The 19,111-nt window shown below is 28.0% G+C and overlaps 1 pseudogene; it reads right to left on the bottom strand.

The window, feature by feature from the left end:
• Positions 1-1,469: 1,469 nt before the first annotated feature.
• LOC107866248 lies at positions 1,470-3,104 on the bottom strand (annotated as a pseudogene).
• Positions 3,105-19,111: the final 16,007 nt, after the last annotated feature.

Below are 19,111 nucleotides of genomic sequence, written 5' to 3'. Positions count from 1 at the left end.
GTCAATGCATCCTACATTATATATTCTTCATCTCTCAAAGATTTTTCAAGTTTGTTCCTACAGTGTCTGGGGTCATGCTGCTTGTATAAAGCAGGCTGCCCATGTCCTCCAATGCTGTGAATAGAACCTGAAACAACCCAAAGTACATTGAATTTTGTTAAGGACTTCCTCTAAAATTGATGTCAATATAAGACTTGGAGAAGAGTTGGTATACATACCTGAAAGTATGCCAAAGATGCTTGCTATGGAGGCATCTAAATTAGGCGGTAATAAACATGAGATCATCAGATGTGAGAGCAAAACCTTCAACATCTCTGACAACTTGCACTGTTCTAGTTGAGACGGGAAGAATCGAGGAAGCATTGGGGTCTAAAGCCTATGTAAGAAGCTCCTCTCCACAATAATTACCAGCCTTGAGAGATGTAGAGTTGAAGAAACCAGTTCTTCCACCATTGGTGGTCATACTCAATAAATTACCTCTCATTAGAAAAACTATCTCATTCATTGGATTGCCTTCTCGGGTTATGAAGCTATTCTCTGTAAAAAGAGCAGGTTTGAGGCGATCACACAATGCATCCAGTAACTGTTCATCCATTTTCTCAAACATGGGAACCTGCATATTAATGATTAAATAAGATCAGCAGTTTCAAAAATACAAACAAGGTCATGATGAGAAAAAAAATTAGCACTCACTCTTTTGAGCAAAACCAACATAGATGGCGCTTTACGTCTCTTCTCAAGTCTTTCAGAAGGTCAAAAATTAGATAATGTTCATCAACGCCTCTAGTTTGTAGCCATTTGTACTGCTCATATCTTTTTATCCGCTCTCTCAGGTTGTCAAGAAGCATGCGATGAGACATTCATTGTTATGCATCCCGTCTTCTCAGTCTCATCCCTTCTACTCTTACTGTGATAGACTGCAAATATTCATGTAGCCAAAAACTAATGCAACGTTAGTTGACTTCAATTCTCCAATGTAAAAAAATTTCATCTGTTCTCTTATTTGGCCAATGGAAATCACAACTTCATCTTGAAAATAGAAGAGGTTGAAGCTTGGCATTTTTCAAATCAATGATTTATTTAAACTTTCTTAATAGCTCTTAAACTAAGAGAAAAGGATTAAAATTACACTATTCATATCAATGCATTGTATGGGAAGAATGATTACTTTAAAATAGAGTTGACTTGTTCAAGACTCTTAAAGATAAGAATAGTTTCCCAATCAATGCATACCTGCATGTTGCCAATAAGCAAGGAAAACAGAATCAGCCCAACAATGCAGATGAAGATGGCGAAGAGAATTTCCCATACAAAATTGCTTGTCTTAAGGTCTTGGCCAAGAGAACTGAGATACATAAGACAAAAGAATTTGTTTAGCTGAGGCCTTTGATATAGAGTAATTGAATGTAAGGATAATGAAAAACAAAAGCAGGACTAAAGTCCTTAAATTTCGTAGCCCCTACCAGAAGCAATAGGAGAGTTTGGACCAAAAGTTTCTTTTTTCTGTAACTCGAGACTGAAGAGCATCAAGAAATATCCCAAAATCAAAGTCCTTCTTGTGTACAGCTTCCAGTTTCAGGAGAGCATAAGAAGAATTTAGTAATTGCGTGTTAAGTTTTCCTTGATGTCCACAACATAAGTTGTCCAATACATATTTTTTATACCCTTACATGCTTTGGTCCAACGGTCATTTTGTCTTTGCACTCTCATCAAATACCAAAGGTTTCCAACTACCTGAGGTCAGACATTTGCCAATATCATTATACATATGAAGTGAAAAATAACATATACAACTTTCTTGCAACTTGGAGCGTCATCTAACCACATCATCAAACTGTTCTTCATCATCCCAAACAGACTCAAGCCTTTAGATCATACATAGTGAATTAATCTAATCTAATCTAATCTAATTTAGAGATAATGTTAAAGTAGCTTACTATTTTTCTGAGCATCAACTTTCCTACAACTTGGAGCGGCATCTAACCACATCATCAAACTATTTTTCATCATCCCAAACAGACTCAAGCCTTCGGATCCTACGCAGTGAATTAATCAAATCTAATCTAATTTAGAGACAATGTTAAAGGATCTTACTTTTTTTCTGGCACAGTCCAAGTCTCCACCATCACACAGCAGAAGCAAACCAAGACTTGGTAAATTTGCTATCTCACTTATCAATACAGCCTGCAGTATATCTTCTTTCTCTCTCAAAGATTTTTCAAGTTTGTTCCTGCAGTGTCTGCGCCATGCTGCCTGTATAAAGAAGGCTGCCCATGTCCTCCAATGCTGTGAATAGAACCTAAAGCAGTCCAAAATATATTGAATTTTGTTAAGGACTTCCTCCAAAACTGATGTCAGTATAACACTTAGAGAAGAGCTGGTGTACATACTTGAAAGTATGCCGAAGCTACTTGCTATGGAGGCATCTAAATTGGGCAGCAAAAAACTTGAGATCATCAAATGTGAGAGAAAAAGCTTCAACATCTATGACAACTTGCACTGTTCTAGTTGAGGTGGGAAGAGTCAAGAAAGCATTGGGGTCTAAAGCCCATGTAAGAAGCTCCTCTCCATAATAATCACCAGCCTTGAGAGATGCAGAGTTGAAGAAACCACTTCTTATATCATTGGTGGTCATACTCAATAAATTATCTCTCATTAGAAAAAGCATCTCATTCATTGGATCAACTTCTCGGATTATGAATCTATTCTCTATAAAAAGAGCTAGTTTAAGGCAATCACACAATGCATCCAGTAACTGTTCATCCATTTTCTCAAACATGGGAACCTGCATATTAATGATTAAATAAGATCAGCAGTTTCAAAAATACAAAAAAGGTCATGATGAGAACAAAAATTGGAACTCACTCTTTTGAGCAAAACCAACATAGATGGCGTTTTACGTCTCTTTTAAAGTCTTTCAGAAGGTCAGAAATTAGATAATGTTCATCAACGCCTCTAGTTTGTAGCCATTTGTACTGCTTGTATCTTTGAATCCGCTTTCTCAGGTTGTCAGGAAGTATGCGGTGAGACATCCATTGTTCTGCATCCCGTCTTCTCAGTCTCATCCCTTCTACTCTTACTGTGATAGACTGCAAATATTCCTGTAGCCAGAAACTAATACAACGTTAGTTGACTTCAATTCTCCAATGTAAAAAAGTTTCATCTGTTCTTTTATTTGGCCAATGGAAATCACAACTTCATCTTGAAAATAGAAGGGGTTGAAGCTCGGCATTTTTCAAATCAATAATTTATTCAAACTTACGTAATAGCTCTTAATCTAAGAGAAAAAGTTTAAAATTACACTATTCATATCAATGCATTGTATGGGAAGAATTATTACTTTAAAATAGAATTGAAGGCTTCCTGCTCCACTCGGTGTTTGTGAAGTTACTTAGTTGTTGCTCAGAATCTTCTCAAACTTCACCATTCAAAAAGTCATCAAAAGTCGAACATCAAGCTGGTAACAACGAATCCATCCAATGTCATCACGATCACGACTAATATGAGATTCTTCTCCTGATTTGTTTGACTACAGTCAAATTTTTTGTACTCATTCGCAAATCAGTTAAGTAATGACAATTATCCTGAATCTCTAATTCAGTCATTGAATCTGCAAAATCAACAAACGCAAGAGCCAAAGGCTGAAGAACTCTTTAGTATACTTTCAGTTAACATTAGCTTGAAATCATGTAAATGGTATGACCATGCAACTTAATCCACAAACCTTTTTTTGTTTTTGGTAACCGAAAACTCCCCTAGAGATAGTAGCACAAAGTTTAACCCTTCTCAGCTTAAATATCAGGATTTTGACAGGATTCGAGAACCATGCCGTGCACCTAATACATACACGCACTACACTTCTTCTACTTGACCAAATACCTTAGCGCTTAATCCACAAAATTACATACTTTCCTGATGCCAATTCTGAAATAATACCAATCAAGAACTGTGGATGGCAGAGAGCTTCATTAAAGATACTTAATTTTTTTAATTAACCTAATGCTATATATAGAGGACAAAGGAAGCAAACTTTCAACTATGGATATGTAGAGAAGTATTTAAAGTAACCCATGCTTTAAGATATAGAGAGGGAAGAGAAATTACTGCACTAAAAATGGATTTGGGATAAATATTGGACCTGAAAGCTCAAAACTCCAGTAATTATACTATTATATTAGGTTGAGTATGCTAGAACGGGCAAGTTAAAATAAGCTAGAGGGAACTGGTCGAGGGGAATAAGGGAAAAATATGTAGAAAGTTATTCTTTAGTAGCACACCAATAAAATTGAGATACTGCAGGATGGAAGAAAACTTTGGGAAGTGTTTTTATAAGTATTCCTATTACATATTTATGAGCCTACAACACCAAAGAAGGATGTATATTCCTAGAAGACCAAAGCTGTGAACTTACCAAAGTTCACACAAGAAACTTCATCTCCTTCTCTCTACATGAACACACGAGTTTGACAATAAGACTTTTCTTTGAGATGTCACTCCCACTACCTACTTGCAAGCTGATGGATTAAAAAAAATTTAAAGTTCTCGTACCAAGCTTACAGCACGACAATAAAGGTAAGGTAAATATGTAATACTGAGGTAAATTGATAAAGTTCAGTATTTTTTAATATAAAAGCTCAGCATTGTTTGGTTTCATTTTTATTTTCCACATAAGACTCGGTATTATTCATCCAATTTTTGTTTCCAATTTTTTCTGTTCTACATAAGTAATACTTGCATAAGTTATGTGGGAATGTATATGTCATTTTATGGACAGAATGTGGAATAAGAATGTATAGATTAATAATACTTTGGATTAAACCACCACATCTTTTGAGTCAAGAGTGTACCGAATATACTCTCCATTCTAGTCACTCAGAGATAATTTATACATAAAAGAAGCTCATCAAAGTTTATCTCTACTGTTAAGTTTCACATTCAAGAACAAAATAATAAACATCTCTGCTAACTAACTTGAAGGGCTCCGAATATCTTTTGAGCAAGCAAATGAGTAGCCAAGTCAGGCAAGAGCACTCGTGCACCTGTGTAGGCTTCCTGCTGTTGTTTGTACCTTCTGATACTTCTCAAAGAGAGTAAGCTTTTCCTACATTGATTTTTTATTAGCCTCGGCTGCCATTATATTAAAAAATTAAGTTGTTGTTTGTACATCCAATGGTTTCATTTCTTCTCCCAAAATTTAATTTGTAAGTTTATGACAACTTTATGGAATTCCTCCACTTTGCCTATATAAATTCATGTTTTATTTATGAACATTCGCATTCAAGGTTATTCGATCTCTTCTCCATTATTCTACCATGCATAAGGGCGAGGAAGAACATGAAAAAAATGTTAATCATCACATTATAGTATAAAGAATTTACGGATAAAATATTTCTTTTAATTTTCCAAATTATACTCCTCTCATTTTAATTTATACAATATTTTCTTAGAGATATTTTATTTGACTACTTTTTAAAATTAAATTGCATTAGATGAACGCAAGACCAACCAAATCAAAGTGCTAACATACCAATCAAGTTACGAGTTCTTAAGTGGTAAGAATATTCTTTTAATTTTGATCACTTAAAACTTACAAATTCTAATTTGAGGTATTTAAGATTGAAAAAATTCATTCAAGTTTTTTTTTTATTAACTAATAATATAGTATAAGTATATTCTTAATTTTTTTCTTATAGAAATGAATAAGAAAGATAAATAAAATAAAACAGTTGAGAAAATTGAGAAGTCAATGAAGTTATGGTGGTTATAGAGACAAAATAATGCAATCCTATTATCATCTTCGAGAGAAATGCAATAGCATCAGCAACGACAAAAAAGTGCTCCTTAAAATTTTCATGTTGATACTTGGCATGTATTTTCACAAACATATATAAATATTAATCAAAGAAAGCAATTTTAATTTTTTCTACTTTATGGATAAATTTTAATTTACTCAAAATGAGATTTATTTTTTATAATATTTTTTGTGGCTAGAATTAATTAAGTTTTAAAAAATTATTTGCAGAAACTTATGATTATTTGTCCTTATTATGAAGTCTTTTTGTTATTATAAAATCTTCTCTTTGATTGATTTTTATATATTTTGAGACAACACAATTAAGTATGAGACTTTTTAAAATTAAATAAGGTGGAATAAAAATTTATAATTTGTGAATTCTTATGATATGGCTACATAATCAAAGAAAATAAATTTACAACATTAAATTTAATTTAATTATATTTGATTTACAAAAATAAATAAACACACTCTTTACACTTGAATATTATTTTTTTTACATATTTAATAAAAAAATTTATTACCACTCGAAGCGTACCTCATTTCACTAGTATATATATATAAAAGAGAAACAAAACAAGGTGATGTGGCACCTCTCTATGGCCATCGTTCACATTTATCTTTTTTCTCCTTTTTTTTGGACATTTTTTTTCATATTATCTACTAAATAAATGAATTAATAAAAGCTTCATAAATTAAAACCCTCAAAACTATCTTTATGATACATCTTTACAATAAAACCCAATGTGCAATTTTATTTTGTACAAACCACGTAGGAGAGCAACATTATGATCAACCACCTATTCATGCATTTTGTAGTTGTAAATCGTAACTGTAAAGTTAAAATTAATGAGGAAAATGAAAAATTATTAAGGCAATAAAGATAAATAACTACAATTAGTGACAAGGATATTGAAAGGTCATTAGCATGGACCCTTCTTCCTCACCAATATAAATATTTTCTAAAGCTTACCGATCATAATGTTTATATTTGGTGTCTTCGTTAGATCACATGTTATGAAAAACATTGTGAAATATATTTCATCTCAATCTTTCAATTTAATCTTTGTAAATTGATTAAGTGGGAGTTGTAGTGTTTAATTAGTTCACTACTTTATTTTTTCTTATTATGTAGATTTTTTTGGGTAGAATTTTTATATATTTGCTTCATTTAAATAGTGTCTTTTTATTTACTAAGATTGTTTTTCATTTATTTTTTATCTGTAGAATTCTTGATTTTCACCAACCATTTTAAGGATATCTGAACATAGAGAAAGAAGTGCACTTCTTTTGTCATAAAGGCTAAAAGTATATATGCACGTCTAATTTCAGAATGTTGTTGCATGAAAAAATTTGAACCGTGATGTCCACAAAAAATAAAAAATCACAGGCAGTTATCTATAGTTATTTTAGCACTTTATTCTAACAAAGATGTGCTAAGAAAGTGTTTGTATTTTATATTCTTGAATTTGTATGAAACTATTTTTTTATTGAGTTGATGAAACTTTTACAACATTTTAACCTAGAATTTACATGTTTGTATTTTAAAAGTTTTTGAATCTTTCAGCTAACAATGTCAATATATTTTATGATTGAGCTCCAATTGGTGATGTCGTTTTTTTAATTTTTATGTTGTATTTGTAGGAATAAATATGATAATTCTCATCGCGATGAATACTTACCGTCCAAGCAATTCCTCTTATCCCAAAAACCTTTACTTCATTCTCTTCTATTTTGAAAATAATAAGTTATGTGATTTATTTTGAAATTGTGTAATCTCATGAACAAATATACTATAATTAGTTATTAATATTAGAGAGAAGCATAACCTACCAAATGATTTTTATATGATTGTTTGGTATTAGTTACATATTTTGTATTCTTGGCATTAAAGATTACATCATAAAGATATTCTAATAGATAGTGTTGAGTTTTTGTCTTCAATATAGTGTTTTCTTATTTTTTATTAACTTCTTGATTTTTGTTAACTTAATAATTTTATATATGTGTGTGTGATGCAATAAAAAATTGTATGTTATGTTAGAATTCTGATTGAATAGCCTTTATGAAATATGATATTTTTTTTAGTTCATTTTTATCTAAATTAGATTATTTAATCTTCATAATTATATTTTATCACTATGATATAGGAGACATCCAATTTTAATAAATGAAAGAATATTATAAAAGAGTAATCAACCTTGAAAATATAACTACATCAAGAAACAATATAGTCAATGTTACTGTTGGGGGGACATAAAGTTATAAAGATGATCAAAATTGTAAAGATATGTATTTTATTATGAAAATTATAACAAAATTATGTCGTCATATATCGTTTTTGTTTAACAACTGCAGACATATTCACTAGTTATAATGCTAATGTTGGATGTATTAGCCAGACTAAATGAAGCAGATATGATTTAGAGGTATCTACTTGGCTTGGAGTAGTGTTATCAAAAGAAATAATGCAGCAGGCAATGGCATGGATCAAAGGTAGACACTGAAAGTAGTTTTAAGAAGGAGTTGGTGGCTATTATTTATGGAACAACAATTTATTATATATGGCAAGCAAGAAGCTAGAAACATTTTTGATAGATAAATATGAATACAAATTTTATAGTTGCACAGATAGAAAAAACTTAAGGGAGAGAATTGATACTTCAGAGTTCAGAAAAGCTTAACATTGTCAATTTTTATTACATAATATATATGTATATATATATATATATATATATATATATATATATATGAGAAATTTGGAGAAGTTGATAAGAATCAAGGAATGCTATTTATCTCTTTTGTGTTTTTTTTAGCTTTTTTTAATAATATTTTTCTCATTTTTAAATTCATAAAAATTATTAATGAATGGCATTAATAAATAATAATAATAATAAATACACTGTATTCATGTCATTCATTGTCATTGTTACTATAAAAAAAAATTACACCCATGTTCTCTGATGAGAACCGTTTGGTTCTCTTTGTTATTACTCTTTTTTTAAAAAAATCTTTTTATATATATACACTGATTTTACATTAAATTCTATTTATTTGATCATTAAATACAATAAAAAAGAACAACCATAAGAGGATGAGAAAAAAATAGGGAGATCAAATTTGTTTCCAAAGTCCAAAATGATTTCATGGATAAGGACAATTTCAAGGAAGCAGGTTTAGAGGCTAAGATTGAAGAAATAAATGTCGATGAAAAAGACTCATAAGTCAAGAAAAAGTAGATATATGAGTGTATGTATCTGTATTTATATAAGTTTTTATTTTGCACTTATCTTAGTTATTGATTAAATCTATGAATTATTTTGTTGTTTTTACTTTGTGCATTATATCTTAGGCATGCAAAAAAATGTTGAATTAAAATTTTTTGAAGCAAATTTATATACATGGATAAAGAAAAAAACTTTGCAACGATATCAGGATATTTAAACATATATGCTATTGTTGTATTTTTTAAATAACTGAGCTCTGATACTATTAGTAGGGGGTGCGGATAACTAACTTGTAAAGATAAAAAGTAAAATATATCTATTATATATAATAGATCTATTTTACTTTTTATCTTTACAAGTTAGTTATCCGCACCCCCTACTAATGGTATAAGAGTCCAGTTATTTAAAAAATACAGCAGTAACATATATGTTTGAATTTATGTTTGAATTTAGATTGGATTGGATTAATTATGAGAAGACCATTTAAAAACAGAGAAGCTTTTAGAAAAATTAAAGAATCTTTAATTAGTAATTATTCAGAATATATAAGTCTAAATAAAACAAAAGAAAACCCACAAAGATTAGCCTACCGTAATATCTAGTATTGAAGTAAAATTAACAATCCATTTAAAATCTAGAAGAATGAGACACATACCACCTAATTATGATAAAATCAGATTTAGATATCCACCAAAATATTATAAATATGGTCTAAATGAATAAAGTACAAAAATACAAAGAACTAAAACAAATTATTTCAGAAAAACGTAAAGAATTAAAAATAAGAATAGAAAGACTACATTATAATATATTTGCCGGAGTTAGTGAAAACTCAATAAATACACAAAAAGATGAACTATCAAAATTAGAATCACAAATAGATAGTTTAGAACATATATATATCAACATAAACTATTCACAATAAAATGAACAAAGAAGAATTTACAATAGATGAAAAAATATATGAAAATCACGAAGGATTAAAAATAAAAATAGTATTTTCTAATCTAGGAAGAATATATAAGAAAATTGATGAACATTTATATTTAATGTTAGAAAAAGAAGAATTAAAATTAGAAGATAAATTGACAGCTATGGTCAGAATAGAAAGAGAAAATGAAGAAATAGTTAGGAAAAAGGAAATAGAAAAAACAAAACAACAAACTACAGAAGAAATACGAAAAATAGAAGAAATTAAAAATAATAGGATTGCTGAATTAGAAAAAGAACTACAAATGTTAAAAAATTTGTATAAAGAAAGACAAAAGGAAAAGGAAGAAAAAGATAAAGAACAAAAATTACTAAACGAGATAAATCAATTTGAAGAAAAATTAGAAATAAACAATAAAGAAATAAAAAACAAGCAATTAGAAATAAATAATATAGATGTTGAAGAGACAGATAATTATGATTCAGAAGAGAGTGAAACATATACAGAAATATTAACAAATACAAAAAATTTAGAAATCAATGAAAAACAAGAAGTAATTAATGAAGATAACTTAGAAAATATCAACACACAAATAAATACTCTTTATAAAAAAGAAGATGAAAATATAATACCTAGAACATCAGAAATAAAAAAACCTACATATTATAAGAATAAGTTTAAAAGATATAATCTAAAGAATGAATATGAAAAATGGACACCAAAATAAATAGTTATAAAAATTATAACTTTTTAGACTTAGACTGTGTAATAGATACAGAAAAAACAATACAATTATGGATAGGATATATGACAAAACAATTATTAGATAATAATATAAACATAACAGATGCACCAGTATATATAGAAAGAACACTAATAGAAATAGTGAAATTATGATTTTCAAATTTAACTGAAAATAGCAAGAAGGTATTAAAACTAATAAACCTACAGAAGGAACATCATCAACAACAACTAAACTAACACCTATTGAATTATTAAAAAAATATGAAACAACTATAAAAGATGAATTTGGTAGTATGACAACAATAGAAGAAGAACAAAATGAAGAAAAAGATACAAATAGGAATTTAATATTGAAATTAGCAATATGTAATATGTGTTATATAGATGAATATACTTGAGCATTTAAAGAATATTATTATAAAGGAGCACATAATATAGAAGAAAGTAAAGAAATAAGAAAATTATATTTTAATAAATTACCCGAACCATTTAGTTCAAAGATAATAAAGAGTTGGGAAGAAGCAAAAATAGAAGATACTCTAGGAGCAAGAATAAAATTTTTACAACAATGGTATAGAAACTTATGTGAAAAATATAGAGAAGAATTAAAAATGGAAAAAACATTGATAAGCAATTTAGCATGTTGCAAAAATAAAATAGCACCCCAATTCGGATGTGAAGAAAGATATTATAAGAAAAGAAAAAGATATAAGAAATATAAGAAATATAAAAAAATCAAAATATAAATACAAGAAACCAAGAAAAAGATATTATGTAAAAAATTATAAATACAAAAGATCATATAGAAAAAACAAATCTATAAAAGAATGTACTTGTTATAATTGTGAAAAATTAGGACATTTAGCTAGAGATTGTAAATTACCTAAAAATTCAAAAAATAAACAAATATCAGAAATAAAAATAGAAAATACAGAATATATGCAAATAGATTATATAGATTATGAATTAGAAAGTGAGGATAGTATATATAAAATTTCAGAAAATGAAACAGATAATGAAATAGATAGTGAAATAGATGAATCAAATGACTGAAGAAGAAATAAAAATAATAACAAAGGAAGAATATTTAAATGATGAAGGAACAGACCAAAAAGTAATATTTGACAGTAACATATTTGATGAAATAAAAGAAAAAGAATTAGACTTAAATGTAGAAAAAATATTTAAAATACCAACATAAGAAATCTATTTACTAAGAAAAAAGAAGAATATTATGTAGTATGCCAAAAGGAACATGTAATAGACTGTAGATATGAAAAAGGTAAAGCTAGTATACCATTAGTAACAAAAAGAATAATTAATAAAAAGATAAATGATTTAAAAAGTAGAGACCCAATAAAATATGTACACCTTAGAGGTACAGAGATATTAATAAAAACATGTTTTAGAGAAGGATTAGATACACCAATAGAATTATATTTAGCAGATGATAGAATTATAAAACCTGTAGAAAAAAACATAATAACTGCCATAAAAAGAAATTTAATATACCAAAAATTTAAATTTATAATAAGTGCAAATTATTTAGTAGCGGTAACAGATAAAAATATAGATAAATCATTAGTATTATGTTGGAAAATATCAGGAATAGAATTAACCCCAGGAAGTAAAATATTTACAGCAAGATGCAAAAATTTATATGTATTAACAACAAAACACAAAATAACAGAAAAAATAAGATTAACAAAATACAAATAGAAAGTTTATTCGAACAAATTGTAAAAACAATAGATTATAATGATTATAGCTATAGAGACATAGATATAGAAGAAAATTTAGAAATAATAAATGATAGAATAAGTACAACGAAAAGAATAGCTGATGAAAAATCAGAATCATCAAGCTCATCAAAAAGAAAAAGTTATGAAATAAAGTCAACAAATAATTTAAACCAATATTACATAACAGGAAAAATAAATGGAAAAAAATATTTAATACTCTTAAATACAGGACAAGAAGAAAATTATATAGCAAAATATCTAGTAAAAAATGAAGAAATAAAAACTGATAATGATATATGCCCAGATCTATCAAGAAGCTTAATAAATAGTAAAAATATAGCAGAAAAAGAAATAATAATAGGAATTAGAAAAATAAAAATAGAATTTGAAGTAAAGGAAGAAATGCAAAAAGCAGATATAATATTAGGAATAAAATGGCTAGAACAAGTAAAACCATATAATATATAACATACACAATTAACCTTAACATATAACAGAGAGAAATTATTCTTAAGAAGAGCCTTAATATAAAATGAAAATATATGTATTAATGAAGATAGTAGTAGAAGGATATTACAGTAGATATTATACGCCTATGATAGATACAGGAGCAGAAGTTAATCTATGTAGATATAATTGCTTATCAGAAAGCAAATGGGATAAATTAAAAACACCAATTATAGTTAAAGGATTTAATAATGAAGGAAGCTTAATTACTTATAAAGCTAGGAATGTAAAAATACAAGTATGGGATAAGATATTAACAATAGAAGAAATTTATAATTATGAACTAACATCAAAAGATATACTTTTAGGAATGCCATTTTTAGATAAATTATACCCACATATAATAACTAGAACAGATTGGTGGTTTACAACACCATGTAAACAGAAAGTAAGAGAAAAAAGAGTTAATAATAAAATAAGAAAGAAAAATGATTGGAAAAAAGGAAGTGAAAAAATTACACAAAAGTTAGAAAATGTAAAAAATACTGAAGATACAATAGAACTAGTCGTATTTTCGATAAATAAAACAGAAATAACTATATTTTCAATAAATAAGATAGAAATAATTAAGAAAAAATTAGAACAATTATATAGTGAAGATCCATTAAAAGGATGGGAAAAACATAAAACTACTATAAAAATTGAATTAATAGATAAAAATTGCACAATAGCCCAGAAACCATTAACATATAATTTTGACGATTTAAAAGAATTTAAAATGCATATAGATGAATTATTAGAAAAACAATATATACAAAAAAGTAATAGTAAACATAATAGTCCAACATTTATAGTAAATAAACATAGTGAACAAAAAAAAGGAAAAGTTAGAATGGTTATTGACTATAGAAATTTAAATGCAAAAACTATGACGTATAATTATCCAATACCAAATAAGATATTAAAAATAAGACAAATACAGGGATATAATTATTTTAGTAAATTCGATTGTAAATCAGGATTTTACCATTTAAAGTTAGAAGAAGAATCTAAAGAATTAACCGCATTTACGGTACCACAAGGATTTTATGAATGGAACGTATTACCATTTGGATATAAAAATGCACCAGATAGATATCAACATTTTATGGATAGTTATTTTAAACAATTATCTACTTGTATAGTATACATAGATGATATATTATTATATACAAAAACTAAAGAAGAACATTTAAAATTATTAGGACAATTTACAGATATAATAGAAAAATCGAGAATAAGTCTAAGTGAAAAGAAAGCTGAAATTATGAAAAATCAGATAGAATTTTTAGGAATATAAATAGATAAGAGTGGAGTAAAAATCCAACAACATATAGTACAAAAAATAATAAATTCGAAAGAAGAATTAGATACAAAGAAGAAATTACAATCATTTTTAGGATTAGTAAACCAAGTAAGAGAATATATTCCAAAATTAGCAGAAACTTTAAAACCACTACAGAAAAAATTAAAAAAGGATGTAGAATATAACTATAATGAAGAAGATAAAAAACAAGTTCAAAAAATAAAATTACTTTGTAAAGAATTACCAAAATTATAATTTCCAGATGAAAATAGAAAATTTATATATATAGTAGAAGCAGATGCTAGTGAATGTAGTTATGGAGGAGTACTTAAATACCGATATGAAGCAGAAAAATTAGAACACCATTGTAGATACTACTCAGGTACGTTCAATGAAACAGAAATAAAATGAAAAATAAATAGGAAAGAATTGTGTTCATTATATAAATGTTTGTTAGAATTTGACCCATTTATTGTATATAACAAGTTTATTGTACGAACGGATAATACACAGGTACACTGGTGGTTAACAAAGAAAATACAAAATTCAGTTACAACAAAAGAGATTCGGAGATTAGTCTTGAATATATTAAATTTCACATTTATAATTGAAGTAATTAGTACTAACAAAAATGTTATTGCAGATTACATATCAAGACAAAGCTACACAGACTGATATAATAGAAGAGGATACTCTAGAAAAAATACTCAACACCCTAACTACGCTTTCAATGAAAGTGGGCAGTATGGGTAATGAAATAGAAAATCTAAAGACTAATGAAGTTAAACTGAAGTCTATAGCTACAAATCAGCTAACTCAGCAGCGTGCAGAGCTATGTCGATCGGAAGACATTAAAGTTCCAGAGCTAGAAGGAGACGATGGAATACTCCATAAAACCCATAACGCTTATCAATCTACTTCTGCAAGTACAAGCAGAGGAGTTAGTAGGCAAAGATATCAGAACATGAATATGAATAAGATATTTGAGAAATCATTTATACCAAAAACACAAAAAGATCCCTTGTTCATACCCCCACAAATTACCACATACCGAGATAGTCTGAACCAAGATAAAAAAGTTTACAACTATACAACCCAAAAATACATAGAAAATATCTATAGAGTACAAACTTTTCTAAACCTTAACCCCAGAGCTACAAATATCAAAGAACCAAACACAAACTATATAACCCAAAAATTACAAAGTTACAACAAGCTAATTGCACTACCCAAAACCAACCCAAGCTTAATAAAAACCTGTTTTGACTATGGATTATTAAATACCATATATACCCAAGATGGAGAAGAACTAACAGCTATGGAAGAATTACATAAAATATTCACCACCTATAAAAGAATAACGAAAGGAAATCTATTTTATATAAAGTATTATACTGCACCAGCAGAGATATTATACGACGAAATAAAACCAGTTATACAAGTCGTAAAAATAGGATTAACCAGAGATATGATTATACCGGAAGATATTATGCAACAGCCAGAGATACCCAGAATTGAGATACCTGATTTCTATGCAAATAAATGACTCATTGGACTAGCTATGATTATTCAAGAATTAGTAAATAATTATACCAATGGAAATCCAATATGGAGCTATTATTCAAGAGACCATCAGATGATTTATTCAAATTCAAAAGAACTACGACAAGCAGATATGAAAGATGTTAGGCAATGGATAATGACATTACTTAACCCAGAAAAACAATCTACTGCAATAGCAATTAAGAGAGGATTTATTTCAGGCGGATTATTGATAAGATATTGCAAGATAATTGGACACAAATATCCAGACCATCAATGTTCGAGATGTAATGGAGAAGATAATGTTATCCCAGAAGTCCGCCTAGAATAAAAGAATCAAGAAGATAAACATGCCAGCTGGAAAAAAAGATAAAAAATCAACAGATACGAACAAAAGATAAAAAGAAGACGGACCAAAAATAGACAAAGCATTAAAGGAAGAAAGCGACATATGGAGAAAAGAAAAAGCTAACTTTGAAATATACGTGAATTATGTAAATAGCTTTAGCCTTTTTGACTTTTTCTTGTTTCATTTATTAGATTTCACCATTATTGTCTTTTTAGGACAAATGTATAGAGGAAACGTGTAAAGACATATTAGGATAGCCTTTTTTCTTTTGTAACATTAGAACCATGTAAATTATTCATTCTCTAATTATAAATAGAGGCATAGAAGGCAGCAGAGAAGGCAAGCCTTCATGTGTTGAAGCAAAAACTCTCTCCTGTCCACAACAAATATTTTACTTAGTTATTAAAAAACAGATTTATTTCAATGGAAAAAGCTATGGAGGAACAAACCTTAGAAATATCAAACCTACCCAAACAGGTATATTTATTTATGATTATGAATAGCTAAATTCATAATTCCCAACAATCATGGTATGATAAAATAAATTCATGTTAGTTACTTTATAGTAGAATTATTCGAAGAATAATATGTTAAGAAGTTTATTAGCAAAGTGGAAACGGAGAAAAATCCCTAAGAACTATGTCATCCTAAAGGTGAAACCAATGAGGCAAGAAGCCGTGGTGGGGAGTAACCAGAGTAGAGGCGCTGTTTAAGAGAAAAATATCCAGATTACCATGCTAATAGTGACCGAAGAACATGTTATTTAAGAATAATCTAGTATATAGTAATCTAAGATGACCATATTTTGTTATGTACATGATTGAAGGGAATATTTTGAAAATAGCAATTTTATGAAAATGAATAATTATTTATCTGATGTAATGGTAGATAAATTTAAAATACTTATTTTGTATGCACTTAAGGATATAAAAGTAGTAGATATAAGAAAAATCATATTAGAAAAAGCATTTGGTAAATATTATATGACTAGAATAAATTACATACCATACCTACCTAACTACTCTTACAAATACTTACCATGATAAATTACATATATCTAGAATTTTTGGAAAAAGATATGAGAAACATACAGTTAATAGAAAAACAGATGAAAGTAAATTTAGACAAATACATGGAAACTAAAGATATAAAATATATAGAATTTCTTAATGAAAATATGCAAGAACTACTAAGACTAAAACAAACAACTACAAAAAATTATAATAAAATATTTAGTCAATTTTAAATGATAGATAATCTTAAAGTCTTAATCTTACATATACTTAGAGATATAGAAATTATAGATATTAAGAAAATAATATTAGAAAAAGTATTAGACTATGAAATTGAAACTATAAATTGGATAGCACAGTTATACCTGGATAATTACTCAGATGGATATTATTCAGATTAAGAGATGTTAGAATATATTAGAAAAACTAGAGAAAATCAAGATAGTCTAAATAAAGAAATTAATTATAGAAATTGAATTAGAAAAATAATGGAGAATCTAAAAGACAAAATTAATATGGATAGAAGAAACCTTAGAAAATTTAGGAAAAAGTACATGTGATAGTTTATATAATTTAAAAAACTCACTGCGAGAAGAACAACACAAAATAATAAATAACATTGAAAATCTAGAATTAGATATACATTACAGTACAATTAGGATAAATTATTATACAGAAATCTGTAACTCTGCAATTACTACAGGATAAAATGATAGACTACAAATATTTAAAATATTGGAGAGAAAATATGGATGAAATAATATTACAAAGTAAAATATATCCATTATATATAATAAATCTATTTTACTTTTTATCTTTACAAGTTAGTTATCCGCACCCCCTACTAATGGTAAAGTCAAAAATTTTGTTCGTCACTTATTATTGCAATAGACTACTGCAGTTGTTTTCAACGAGGGAAAACTCATTTTGATTAGAGATTTTTAGCTCAATATTCATATTATATCTTTTTTTGGGGGGGGGGGGGGGGGGGGGGGAAGGGGGGGGGGCGGGTCTAAAAACCATTTCATTTATGGGTCTTCCTTTGTTGAGAAAACTAGTGGATTCCATATAAACCCTGGAGAGTATAAGTCGTTGAAATCTCTTATTAGTTATTGAATTTTGTATCTAGATCTATTTCTCATAAGTCACAAAGATTTTACATTATTATATTTTTGAAATTATATTTTATTTTTTTAATTAGTGCAGAGAAATAAATAGTGGTCTAGATATGAAGAATATATAAGAAGATCAGATTCCTATGTTTCAAATATCAAAAGAATTCTAATTTATCTTGTAATGTGCCATGTTATATTTTATTTTTTTTGCAATCTTTTTGTATATAGTTTCAGGAATTATGAGTAATTGCATGTCTTTTTGAACGTTTAGTAAAATCGCTCGCTCATATCAACAAGTAGTTAAGATGATAAGGGTTGAATCTCTAATTTAATATTGATTTCTTTTTCAACTACTATTAGTAATTGACTCTATAACTTCTTCAATAAATATATATTTTTTTTGGATCAAGTTTTGAATAACATAGAAATGATTCTTTTTTATTTTTGTTTTTTATATTGATATGACAATCGTGAATTAATATGTATTGTATATTATGTAATTTCAAATGTCATTTCTCAATGATTAAGGGCACAAGAAATCATTTTGAATTTTCTTTTTAGAAGAATCTCAAGTAAAATATTATTTCATCATTTTAATATTCAAATTTACTAGTTAATTAGTAAATGAAGGATCTGGGAGTCATTTTCTCTCTTGTACCACATCGGATAGTACGATATACAAAAGGATATTTTGCACGGGAGAGTAATCATCTCTTTAATGCTGAGAATTTTAAAATCTATTTTAATGACGCAATTTGGATTATTTGTTTGGTCAGGTAATTTCTTGCAGTTCATGGGATTCGAGAACCCACTCCCCTCCAGGCAGAACATGTGGCCCTTTGCCACTGGCACCATGATATAT

This window comes from Capsicum annuum, chromosome 3, assembly GCF_002878395.1.
Source record: "Capsicum annuum cultivar UCD-10X-F1 chromosome 3, UCD10Xv1.1, whole genome shotgun sequence".
Classification (NCBI taxonomy): domain Eukaryota; kingdom Viridiplantae; phylum Streptophyta; class Magnoliopsida; order Solanales; family Solanaceae; genus Capsicum; species Capsicum annuum.
This window is presented reverse-complemented; position numbering and strand designations above follow the sequence as displayed.